Below are 13,320 nucleotides of genomic sequence, written 5' to 3' on the forward strand. Positions count from 1 at the left end.
GATGAAAATGCTAACTACTACAGTGGCTGGGAGGGTATAGTCAGAGCCACTAGTTCTTCATGCTAAGGATTTGAGAGTAAAACCTTTTATTCATTCATCCATGTGTTCTTCCTCTACTTCAAAGCTCAGTTTAAAAAATTAACTTCAGTTTCTTCAACAGAAATAGTGCACAAACGTTGGCGGGGAGGGGTAACCCGTAGAATAAAAGAGACCTGAACATAACCACAATATGTAAGTCTTATTTGGATCTTGATTCAAGCAAACCAATATATACATATATGTATACACACACATATAACCCTTTGCTGTTGAGTCTATTCCAACTCATAGGGACCATATAGTACAGAGTAGAAGTGCCCCATAGAGTTTCCAAGGAGCGCCTGGTGGATTTGAACTGCCGACTTTTTGGTTAGCAGCCATAGCACTTAACCACTACACCACCAGGTTTTCCATATATATATGTTGTTTTATAAGACAATTGGAAATTTAAATGTTGGCTAGGTATCTGATGACATTAAAAATATTGATTATTTTAGGACTTACAAAGGAATCATTGTGGTTTTTTTTAAACGAATATTTATTTTGAAAGCCATATGCTGAAATAATTATGAATGAAATTATATAATGTCTAAAACTTGTACCAAATACTGTAGGAGCAGTGTGGATGGGGCAGGATTGGCCATGGGTTGCTGGCTGTTGGAGCAGGTGAGGGACACATGGGGTTCTCTACACCATTCTGTTGACTGTTGTAAATGTTCCAAATTTTCCAGAATGGAAAGTTAAATAAACTCATCTTCCCTAGAAAGGCTGTCAGGGTTAACCAACCAGACTCTGGTGATTTCCAGGAGCCCTGGTGGCGTAGTGGTTAAGAACTCAGCTGCTAACCATGGGTCGGTAGTTCAAATCCACCAGCCACTCCTTGGAAATCCAATGGAGCAGTTCTACTCTGTCCTGTATGGTTGCTATGGGCTGGAATCCGCTCGAGGACACCTAACAAAAGAATTTATAGTCAAGCCCAGGCAGCACCACCATTATCCATTGGTTCCTTGGTTTGTTATTGTATTTCATTCTTATTGGTCAGATATTTGATAAATGGTTCCATTTGTACAAAAGCAAAACGTGCCCCTAAATCCATTTTGGGTCCCAAAGAACCTGGTTCATCTCCCTCCTCTCCAGGGTCCCTTTGGGTGATCCCTGCCCTTACCCACCAACTCCTGCCCATCAAGATCTTGTCAAGAGCCCTGTGACTCTCTGCATTCCCTCTCGGTGATGAAGAGCCACAGAGTCTTAAACAGACACAGGTAAACATATATATGCAAACATGAAAGAAAATCAGACTGCCCTAAACTCCCCAGGGATGAAAGCATTCCTTTACAAATTATTGTCATAACTTAGATGCCTGGATCATCTCATACTCAAGGAATGCTAATGGTTTCCTATCTTGTATCCAGAAAATCTTGGACATGAATGCAGCCAAGTCCTTTTAGCTGCTCAGGCAATTGTCAGATTCTTAGCTTGAAACCATATATTTGGTTGGAATCAAAGCTGCTGCACAGCTCCAGGCTCCGTGGAACCAGAAGCAGACACTGCATCAGAGCTACTGTTGACAGTCTGAATGCTGCCTTTCCCTTCCATGTCGTTGATACGCCTGTCCCAGAACATGGGTTCCGACCCCAGGGGTGCAGTGGCACAGGGAACAACAAACTACCCTTTCCTGAAAAACACCCTCTTTGGCTACCACCAGGTTTCTCTAAAATGCTTTTTCCCCGACAAACATGTGTGTTCAGCTCTCTGGAGACAGGAAATCAAAGACTAAAATGAGGGATCGTCTCGTGTGGAGGCCAGTCTAGAAGCCGGGGATTGTTTTATGTGGAGAAAGCCTACCTGAAGTGCTTTGGGAGCCTTCTGGAAAAGCCCCTCTCACCCAGAATACTACCTTTCATCCTGAAGCCTGAATCACTGAGGTTTCATCATTAGATTCACTTGGGGAAGTGAGCTTTTCTTTCTTTCTTTTTTTAATGCACCCCCTTCTAACAGGGAAATTTTTCTGTAACTAGAGTGAAGTGACACATTCAGATTCTAGCAATTTGGGATGAATTCGTTTTTCCAGTTTCTTAGTGAGTTTTCTGAGCTGAAACATGACTGTCCTGAGCAAGACTAAAGGGACCTTGCTTCGATAGCTTCTGATCAGTCTATTCAGGAAGATGCTGCAGGTTGTGTCCTTGAGAAGCAGGCTCTGGGCTAGAGATTGGCGCACAGGACATTTATTATGGAGTGCTCTTGGGATGAGGGGGCCCTGGTGGTACAGTGGTTAAGAGCTCGGCTGCTAACCAAAAGGCTGGCAATTGGAATCTACCAGCTGCTCCTTGGAAACCCTATGGGACAGTTCTACTCCGTCCTATAGAGTCACTATGAGTCGAAATCTACTCAATGGCAGGGAATGTTTTGTTCTTGGGATGTGGTAATGTGGGAAAAAGGAAGGGAAGGAAACAAGGCAAGCAGAGGGAAAAGTTGGGCTGTGATGCAGTTGCAAAAAAGACCTCAGCCAACTCAGTGGAGATCTCTGGAGCTGGAGTGATCCTTCAGAGTTGTTATGAGCTGTGAGTAGGAACAGGTGGGCAAGGCTGTTTTACCCTCACGTTGACCAGGCATTGGATGCAGGAGGCCCCAGGGAAAGGGCTAGGACTTTGAGGGAGGCAGCTCTCTCAAGCTGAGGGAAATATCCAGAGGGCTGATAGCTGAGGGCTGGGGGCCAGCAGCACTCCTCCCCTTCTCTCAACCCCAGAGAACTGGGGGAATATGTCTTCAGTCCTGAAGGTTGATCTGGTGTATCTCCGCACCGTGGCTACCACAGATGATGAGATGCAAGTACCATGAATCTCACCAATCTCATGTGCTCATTCAACACTAATGGAGTTTCCTACACTGCTTGGCAAGTGAAGCAGACATAGCTCCTGCCTCTGTCCCCCTGCAACTTGCCATCTCATGAGAATAGTGCAAGGTGTTGCTGGAATATTGCAGAATATCTGGTCCCAGGGCACCACATAGCTAATTGCCAAAGTAATTGTGTAGACTTTCCTGATACTAGAAGCTGAAGACTTCAGGAAGGTTTCTGGGGCACAAAGTAAGAGTTTCTAACAGAAGCAATGGAGGCAGCCCTCAAGACAAGACTCTCCTACTTTAATGGGCTTAATTGTTGATTGATCAATCCCCATAGGATTTTTTGGAAGAAAGCAGCAGGAAAGGAGCAAGGGAAAAAAGGAGAGATGCCTCTCCCACCCATACACACATAAAACCTGTTGCCATCGAGTCAATTCTGATTCACAGTGACCCTATAGGACCGAGTAGAAGTGCCCCATAGGTTTTCCAAGGCTGTAAATCTTTATGGAATCAGACTGCCACATCTTTCTCCTGTGGGTTCAAACCAGTGACCTTTTGGTTAGCAGCCAAGTGCTAGGCCATTGTACTACCACGAGAGTGTACGTGTGCATGAGGTGTTTCCATAAGTCCCGGCCCTAGTGCTCAATGAACCTTTGCGATGAGACTGGCAGTAAATGTATACCCCTGCATAACATGTTTAGAGGATAGTTTTTCCCAGCCTATAGTAATGAGCTTGTACTTTCTTTTACATCAAGTAAATGTAAGGCCTTTCTCTTTTTCACGAAATAAGAAATTGGGTTTTCCTCATTCAAGTCTCATGCATAGTTGATTCATGTTCTCATGCATTTTAGATGTTACCGCTGACAAAAAGGCTGGAAAAATGCTCCTTCGCTCCTACCACCAAAGACGTCGAAGTTCAGGAGAAAGGGTTCCTCAGGAACTTTTGAAGATGAGCTACTCGTCTGTAGAGGGATGAAGAGCATGGGAATAGACCATAGGTGGTTTTTAAACCTGTAGTCTTATCACTATTGCCAGATGATTTAGCCACACGTGCCATCAAACAACAGCTGGACGTGGCTAGTAAAGCACCTGAGCAAAAGATGCCAGGGATGCGCTTGCAGGTGTCTTCAGGAAGCAGGTAAGTAACGTCTGGGAGTCAAGTGGCCAGAAGCAATTTATTACACGGTAAGAATGCACAGCCTTTGCTCAGGAAAAAAAAAAGTATTCTTTCTATTTTCTTGGAACACTTTACTTTCTGGATCTATCAATCATTTTACTTCTTTGAGGGGAGATAATGGGCATACAAATGATTTTATTTCCTTCTTCCCTGTTAGTGAAATAACAGAGCGAGTTGATAATTGGCAACTGGCATTTGGCCTAGACACAGGGAAGGTTGTAGGGAGTGGTGGGGACTAGGGTAAACTGGGGAGAGTGTGTTAACATCCCAAGGGCGTGGCCACTGCTCAGCTCACACAAGTTATTGCCACGTGGGGTCCAGCATTGCCAGGTCTTCCAATTGTTGAAGGAAAGCCAGATATTCACATAAAATCTCTTGATTTTTAAATTTTGAAAAGTTATTCAAATATATGTATGTATTTAATACGGTGCAGGACAAGCCAAACAAAAATCTATCTGTGGGTGAACTCTGGCCTATAGGCCACGAGTGTGCAACCTCTGCATAAACTAACAAAAAAAAAAATTAACTCTTGACCTTATTTTTTCCACATAAAAATGTTGCTGTTTGGTAATAGCACTTTCCCAAGCTATTTTGTGTTTGGTTTGGTTTTTTTTTTATTTGGTTTACGAGACCTAAATAAAAAAGAACTTCCTCATATGAACTTTTACCTCCCAAGCCAGGGACATAGAAACGACTTCCTGTTTCACAGCTGTAGTCCATGATTTATGAACCCTTTTCTTTTAAGAGTTTTCCTTTCTATCATTCCTTTGGGCAACTAGGTCACTCTGCTAAGAAAATTTGGCAGTGGTTTATATTTAGAAAAGTGTGGAGCCACACAAATTCCCCTATCTGCTGCACTGGAAACCATGGCCCCAGAGGAGCAGGAGCCAGCCTCCTGCTCTTCCTGCCTGCCCGCCCGCCCGCCCGCCCTTGGGGGACTTTTTATTAAACCTTAATCAGGCACCTCTAGCTTATATGTCCAAGGAAGTTTATAAGCACCGACTTAAAAGGATGTAATGAACACCTCTTTGTAATAATTAGAATTGCCTGATTTTACCGTTACCTTAAATGCAGGACATTAAAAAATAAGGTTTTTATGGTGAGTAGAAGGAAGTTCAGTGCCTTTTCTCCCACCTCAGCCAAGAGTTCATCCCTTAATCCCTTCTTCCTGCATCCACCTATTTTGTAAACAGACTTTATATGCTGTAATTCAATGTGTTTCATATTTCTAGCTTCTAGGAAAAGACAATTCAGTTGGGTTATCCTGAGGTAATGTGAGTCCACGAAAAGGTGAGGAACAAGGACAACGGGAGTCTTTAGGGCACCTCAGAGCGAGGCCTCACAGGGACTGAAATTCAGGGCTCACGTCAGAAGAGACCCCCAATCCTCCACCTTTGTGGCTCAGCTGCTTGGCCACTGCCCCCGCGGTGGTAGACGGTCTTGGCTGGAATGTTTCTAGCCCACGCCTGTGCTCACCCACAGCTTCTGCTGACTTCTCGAGGCTGCTTCCTCCTGGCTCCTTCTGGTGGGTGGAGCTCTCATCCCAACCTCCTTTGCAGGCTGCTGGGACGGATTCTCCATCCTGTCCAATTCCCTGTGGTCAAGAGGGCACAGGATATGCTTAGGAAGCCACTAAAGCTTTCTGTCTTGACATGATGCTGTAGGAAAGGGCACCCTTTAGAAAGCAGCATGTGTATATGTATGTGTGTACACATGCGTGTGTGCATGTCTGTACGTGTGCAAGTATGAAACATGCCTATTGGCCCAACTGCCCCACTCATTTATTCAAAAGCCAGTTTATCCTAGGAAGTGCAAACTAATCTGTAGTAACAATGAGGTAGGGGCTGGGGGTAGATGTAGGGATGGATTGCAGTGGGTTTGAGAAAACTTTGAAGATGATGGAAATGTTTGCATGTTGATTGTGGTGGTAGTTTTATGAACGTATTTAACTTTCAAAACCGATGAACGTACTCTTTACAACATGGATCCTGTTTATTCTACTAAATTAAACCTCAACAAAGTTGATTTTTTTAAAAGTCACCTTAGGTTATTTTCCAAACCCCTGAGGTAGGGCAAAGACACTGGAAGGCTTAGGCCAAGCTTTAGAGACAACTCAGAAGTCACACTTGGCTCAGTCAGTGACATTGGAACGTGCTTTCTCCATCTTCCTTGGCCTGGTGAACAATGAAGTCAGTAGGCAGGATGCCATTGCTGGGAACACCTGCCTGGTGTCCTTGTCAGCCCTGGCGAGCCAGATCAAGCCCAGGTACTGAGCGTCCATGGACAAGGAAGCCCAGGCTTATCACGGTGAGTACTGCTTTGACAGTGATTCCGACACCTCACACTCAGGGAGCATAAGAAAACACCCTCCGATTCCAACTTTGTTCACTTCCACTTTGTTCAGGAACTACATCTTCTCAAAATTCTAATAAAACATTGCTCCATTTCTACTTTGTACTGCAGGCTTTGCTATCTATAGCTACTCTCATTACAAGCGTTTAATGAGGCAATCATGATTGCAACATCCCCTGGCATGACTCCTGCTGGCATCTCAGAAGGGACAGGCCAGGAGCAAGCTGAGGCCTTGATTCCCTGTGTGGTTTTCCTGACGTTGAGTGGGGAAGATAGGGGGAAGCATTGTATTGCTACTAACTCAAAAACAACAGAGGTCAAAGATAGAGTCAACGTTTTAAGAAAAATGTTTAGAAAAGAGAACCAGAGGTTTTCACCAGATGCTCTTTGTTAATTAGCTTTTTAGCAAAGACTACCATAAGAACAGAAAATGGGACAAATTATGAATGAACAGTTCAATGAGCCTTCACAAATGGGACATGCCTGGGTCAAACACCCAGATCAAGAAAAAGAACATGAGCAGCACCCCTCATTCCACCTCTACTGCCCACACCCAAACCATTATCCTGACTTCTAAACAGCATTACATAATTTTGCTTGTTCTTAACTTTCATATAAATGTAATTATACTTTGGTATTCCTTTGTGTCTTGCTTATTCAATGTTACGTTTGCAAGATTCGTGCATGTTTTTATTTGTAGTTGTAGATATTCATTCTCATTGCTGTGTAATATTCCACTGTTTGACTATACCAAAATTTATTTACCCATTCTGCTCTTGCTGGGTGTTTGGATAGTTTCAAATTTGGGGCTAACATGAGTAGCACTGCTATGAACATTTTAGCTCATTTCTTTAGATGAACACATGTCCTGAATTCTGCTCAGTATATGTCTAGAAGAATTCTTGGCTCGTATACTCAGTTTTAGAGGATTGTTCCAAATAATTTTCTAAAATATCCATAGCAATTTTCACTTCCGCCTTTTGTGTAAGGAAATTCCTTTTGCTCCTCATCATTGGTAGCATTGGTTTTTTTCCCCACCTTTTCCACTAGAGCCATTTTGGGTGGCCAGAAACTCCTTTGAGGGGAAAAAAAAAAATTGATAGGATGGGAAGGAATAGTCACCATAAATATTTTTTCGACACTAGGCAATTTTATTTTATTTTTTACAGAACTAAGTGTATAAAAATGCCTTCTGGCCTCAGACTATCAATTGTATGTAACATTGGAAAACCCACAGCCATTGAGTCAATTCTGCCTCATAGCAACCCTTTAGGACAGAGTAGAACTGTCCCATAGGGTTTCCATGGCTGTGTATCTTTACAGAAACAGACAGCCACATTTTTCTCCCGTGGGATGGCTGGTGGGTTTGAACTGCTTACCTTTTGAGCAGCAGTGAGTGCCTAACCATTGTGCCAGCAAGGTTCTTTATAATGTTAGAAGACCTCGAAATATAATTAAACTTGAGGCTCAACCATGTTCTGCGAACAATATTGTGATGGTGGTGGTGAGGATGAAACCAAGACAGCCATTTAGGGGGTAATTTAGAAGCATCCACTGGAGTTTTAAATGTGTGTCAATATAGCAGTTCCCTCTTGGAAATAATAAAACAGAAATACCTAAGTGTATAATTATTTTTGTACAGGCATGCTCCTTGGACAATTGTTTGTGGTAGAAAAACTTGGAAACCACCTAAACACTTGTGAACATGGAGGTGAATGCGTAAACAATGGAAACCCTGGTGGCATAGTGGCTAAGAGCTGCAGCTGCTAACCAAAAAGGTCTGCAGTTCAGATCCACGAGGCACTCCTTGGAAACCCTATGGGGAAGTTCTACTCTGTCCTGTAGGGTCACTATGAGTTGGGATCGACTCAACAGCAGTGGTTTTTTTTTTTTTTTTAATACAATAAAATATTATTCAACCATAAAAAGAAATCAGGTTCTCATACATGCTATAACATGTATGAACCTTGAAAACATTATGCTGAATGAAACAAGTCAGCACAAAAGGATAAGTATTGTATGATCCCACTTACATAAAATAATCTAGAATAGGCAAGTACATACAGACCAAAATTTATCAGTGGTTACCAGGGCCAGGTGACAGGGAGAAATGGGAAGTTATTGCTTAATGGGGCACTAATTTTCTGTTTTTGTTGTTGTTAAGTGCCCTCCTGTCAGTTGCAACTCATAGCAACCCAATGTACAACAAAACAAAACGTACTGCCCAGTTCTGTGCCATCCTTACAATCGTTGTTACGTTTGAGCCCATGGTTGCAGCCGCTGTGTCAATCCATCTCGTTGAGGGTCTTCCTCTTTTTCGCTGACCCTCTACACTTTACCAACCATGATGTCCTCCACGAGGGACTGGTCCCTCCTGATAACATGTCCAAAGTACGCGAGACAAAGTCTCACCATCCTCGCTTCTAAGGAGCGTTCTGGCTATATACTTCTCCCAAGACAGATTTGTTCATTCTTCTGGCAGTCCATGCTTTGTACATTCAATATCCTTTACCAACACCATAATTCAAAGGCATTAATTCCTCTTTGGTCTTCCTTATTCATGGTCCAGCTTCCCCAAGCATATGAGACAATTGAAAATATCATGGCTTGGGTCAGGTGCGCCTTAGTCTTCAAGGTGACATATTTGCTTGAAAGAGGTCTTTTGCAGCAGATTTGCCCAATACTGTAAGTCCTTTGATTTCTTGACTGTGGCTTCCATGGGCATTGATTGTGGATCCAAGTGAAATGAAATCCTTGACAACTTCAATCTTTTCTCCATTTATCACGACGTTGCTTATTGGTCCAGTTGTGAGGATTTTTGTTTTCTTATGTTAAAGCATAATCCATACTGAAGGCTGTGGTCTTTGATCTTCATCAGTGACTGCTTCAAGTCCTCTTCATTTCCAACAAGCAAGGTTGCGTCATCTGCACATCACAAGTTGTTAACGAGTCTTCCTCCAATCCTGATGCCACATTATTCTCCTTTATAGTCCAGCTTCTGAGATTATTTTCTCAGCATACAGATTGAATGAGTATGGTGAAAGGATAGAATCCTGACACACCTTCTCTGATTTTAAACTATGTGGTACCCCCTTGTTCTATTGAAACAACTGTCTCCTGGTCTATGTACAGGCTCTGCAGGAGCACAATTCAGTGTTCTGGAATTCCCATTCTTCACAATGTCATCCAGAATTTGTTACGATCCACACAGTAGAACGCCTGTTTCTGTTAAGGGTGACAGAAAAAAAACTGAAGACTGATAGTGGTGATAGCTGCACAACATGGGGAGCATAATTAATGTTACTGAATGTACACATAAAAATGGCCAAAATGGCAAATATTTTGCTCTATATATTTTACCACAATGAAAAAAAAAAAACTAAAGAGGCTGATATTTTGTACTACCATGGAAAAATGTCCATTTTTAAGTGAAAATAAGAAAATAAAAGAACAAGGCATATGTTTGTTTGAAAGGAACAAACATAGAAAATAGTCTGGAAGAAGATACTACATACTGTTAACAGGGATATACTTCTTAGGAGTAGAATTAGAAAACTGTGATAAAGGAACCCCTTTTTATATTTTTGTTCTTTTGAAGTTTTTGCAATAAACAAATGTACTAGCCAAAACTCCTATTCCTTTTGATTTCTTAAAAAATATTATTTCATACAAAATGTTTTCACAATGAACCCATACATGAAGCCCATTCATAACTGTGATTCTCCCCTAGAGACTTTAGAGAGAGCTTGACTCTGCCAATGCCTTGATTTTTCCCTTCTAGTCCCCAAAGCTGTGGCAGAATAAATTTCTGTTGCTTTAAGCCACCCAGTTTGTGGTACCTTGTTATAGCAGAATTGGGAAATTAATACACACAAGAAGTTTACAGAAGTCAATGGCATATGAGGTCCTATAAAGTATATTTTTCAAACAAATTAAAAACACATCCTGATAACTTCCTCAGCCTAATAAACAGCATCTATGAAAAACCAACACCTAACATCATACTTAGTGATGAAAGACTGAAAACTGTCCTCCTGAGATCAGTAACAAGACAAGGATATCTGCTCTCATCACTTCTATTCAACATTATACTAGAGATTGTAGCCAGGACAATTAAACAAGAAAAAGGAATAAAATGCATTTTTATTAGGAAGGAAAAATTTAAAATATTTTTATTTGCAGATGACATAATCTTGCATATAGAAAACCCTAAGGAATTGACAAAAAAAAAACTATTAAAGCCAGTAAATGAGTTCAGCAAGATTGTTGGATACAAGATTAGTATAGAAAAATCAACTGCATTTCTATAAACTAGCAACAAATGTCCAAAAATTAAATGAAGAAAAAGCCCATTTTCAACAGCATCAAAAAGGATACAATATTTAGTAAAAAAAAAAATTAACAAACAAGCAAAAAAAGGTACAAGACTTGTGCATTGAAAACTATAAAACATTGTTGAGAGAAAATAAAGAAGATATAAATAAATGAAAAGCCATCCGTGTTCATGTATTGGAAGGTTTAATATTATTAAGATGACTGTCTTAGTCACCTAGTGCTACTATAACAGAAATACCACAAGTGGATGGCCTTAACAGAAAGAAATTTATTCTCTCACAATCTACTAGGCTAGAAGTCCAAATTCAGGGTGTCAGCTCCAGGGGAAGGCTTTCTCTCTGTGTCAGCTGTGGAGGAAGGTCCTTGTCATCAATCTTCCCCTGGACTAGGAGCTTCTCCACACAGGAACCCTGAGTCCAAAATATGCACTCTGCTCCCAGTGCTCCTTTCTTGGTGGTATGAGGTCCCCAACTCTCTGCATGCTTCCCTTTCCTTTTACCTCTTGTAAGATAAAAGGTGGTGCAACCAAATCCCAGGGAAACTTCCTTTACACTGGACCAGGGATACGACCTGAGCAATGGTGTTACATCCCACCCTAATCCTCTTAAACCAGAGGCAGAGATTATGATCTCAACTAGGAAAATCACAAAATGTAGGACAACCACACAATACTAGAAATCATGGCCTAACCAAGTTGACACATATTTCTGGCAGACACAATTCAATCCATGATAATGACAATAGTACCCGCACTGATTTACATATTCAACACATCCCCTATCAAAATCCCAGCTGACTTTTTTTCAGATTCTGACAACCTGATCCTAAAGTTTATAGGGAAATAAAAGGAATTCAGCATAGCTAAAACAATCCTGAAAAAGAAGAACAAAGTGGGAGGACACACATTTCTCAGCTTCAAAACTTAACTACAAAGCACAGTAATCAAGACTATATGGTACCATACTAGGGTAAGAATAAGCATACAAATCAATGGAACAGAATTGAGAGCCTGAAAATAAATCCATATATTCTTAGTCAAGTGATTTTTGACAAGGATCCCAAGATACCTGAATGAGAAGAGAATAGTTATTTCCACAAATGGTGCTGAAACAACTGGATATCCACATGCAAAAGAATGAAGCTGGAACCCTACCTCACACTATATGAAAAAATTAACCCAAAATGGATCAAAGGCCTACATGTAAGAGTTAAACAATGAAATTCTTAGAAGAAAACATAGATGTAAATCTTTGTGACCTTGGATTAGGCAATGATTTCTTAGATAAAATACCAAAAGTACAACCCAACCAACAATAACAACAAAAGAAAAAGATAAATTGGACTTCATCAAAATGAAAAACTTTCGTGCTTCAAAGGACACTGTCAAGAAAATGAAAAGAAAATCCACTGAATGGGAGAAAACATTTTCAAATCATTTATCTGGAAAGGGGCTTGTATCCAGAATATATATAAAGAACTCTTACAACTCAACAATAAAAAGACAAATAACCCAGTTAAAAAGTGGACAAAACACTTGAATAGACATTTTTCCAAAGAAGGCATACAAATAACCAACACGCACAGCAAAAGATGCTCAGCATCGTAAGAGAAATGCAAAACAAATCCATAATGAGATACCACTTCTGCCCAAAATGAGGCTATAATCAAAAAGCCTGACAATGACAAGTGTTGGTGAGGAAGTAGAGAAATTGTAATTCTCATCCATTGCTGGTGGAGATATGAAATGGTGCAGCTCCTTTGGAAAACAACTTGACAGTTCTTCAACAAGTTAAACATAAAATTTTTGTTATATATATTTCACCACCACGTTGTTCTTAGGTGCTGGAGAGTTGGTTCTAACTTATGGCAACCCTATGTACGACAGAAAGAAACACTTCCTCATCCTATGCCATCTTCAAAGTCATTGCTGTTTGAGCCATGGTTGCGGCCACTTGTGTCAGTCCATCTCATTGAAGGTCTTCCTCTTTTTCCCTGGCCCTCTACTCTACCAAGCATGCTGTCCTTCCCCAGGAACTGGTCCCTCTTGATAACATGTCCAAAGTATGTGAGATGAAGTCTTGCCATCGTGGCTTCTAATGAGCATTCTGGCTATACTTCTTCCACGACAGATTTATTCATTCTTCTGGCAGTCCATGGTATATTCAATGTTCTTTGCCAACACCATAATCCAAAGGCATCAATTTTTCTTTGGTCTTCCTTATTCATTGTCCAGCTTTCACAGGCATAGGAGGTGATTGAAAACACCATGGTTTGGGTCAGCCACACCTTAGTCCTCAAAGTGACATCTTTGCTTTTTAACTCTTGAAAGAGGTCTTTTCAGTAGATTTACCCAATGCAATGCATCATTTGATTTCTTGATTCCTTGCTTTCATAGGTGTTGATTGCGGATTCAAGTAAAATGAAGTCTTTTACAACTTCAATAATTTCTCTGTTTACTGGTCTGACAGGGATCACAATACAGGGTCCCAAAAAGAGATGGAGAAAAATGTAGAGCAAAATTCTAACTCACACACACACAAAAAAGACCAGACTTACTGTTCTGACAGAGACTGGAG

Source organism: Loxodonta africana, chromosome 24 (genome assembly GCF_030014295.1).
Source record: "Loxodonta africana isolate mLoxAfr1 chromosome 24, mLoxAfr1.hap2, whole genome shotgun sequence".
In the NCBI taxonomy this organism is placed as follows: domain Eukaryota; kingdom Metazoa; phylum Chordata; class Mammalia; order Proboscidea; family Elephantidae; genus Loxodonta; species Loxodonta africana.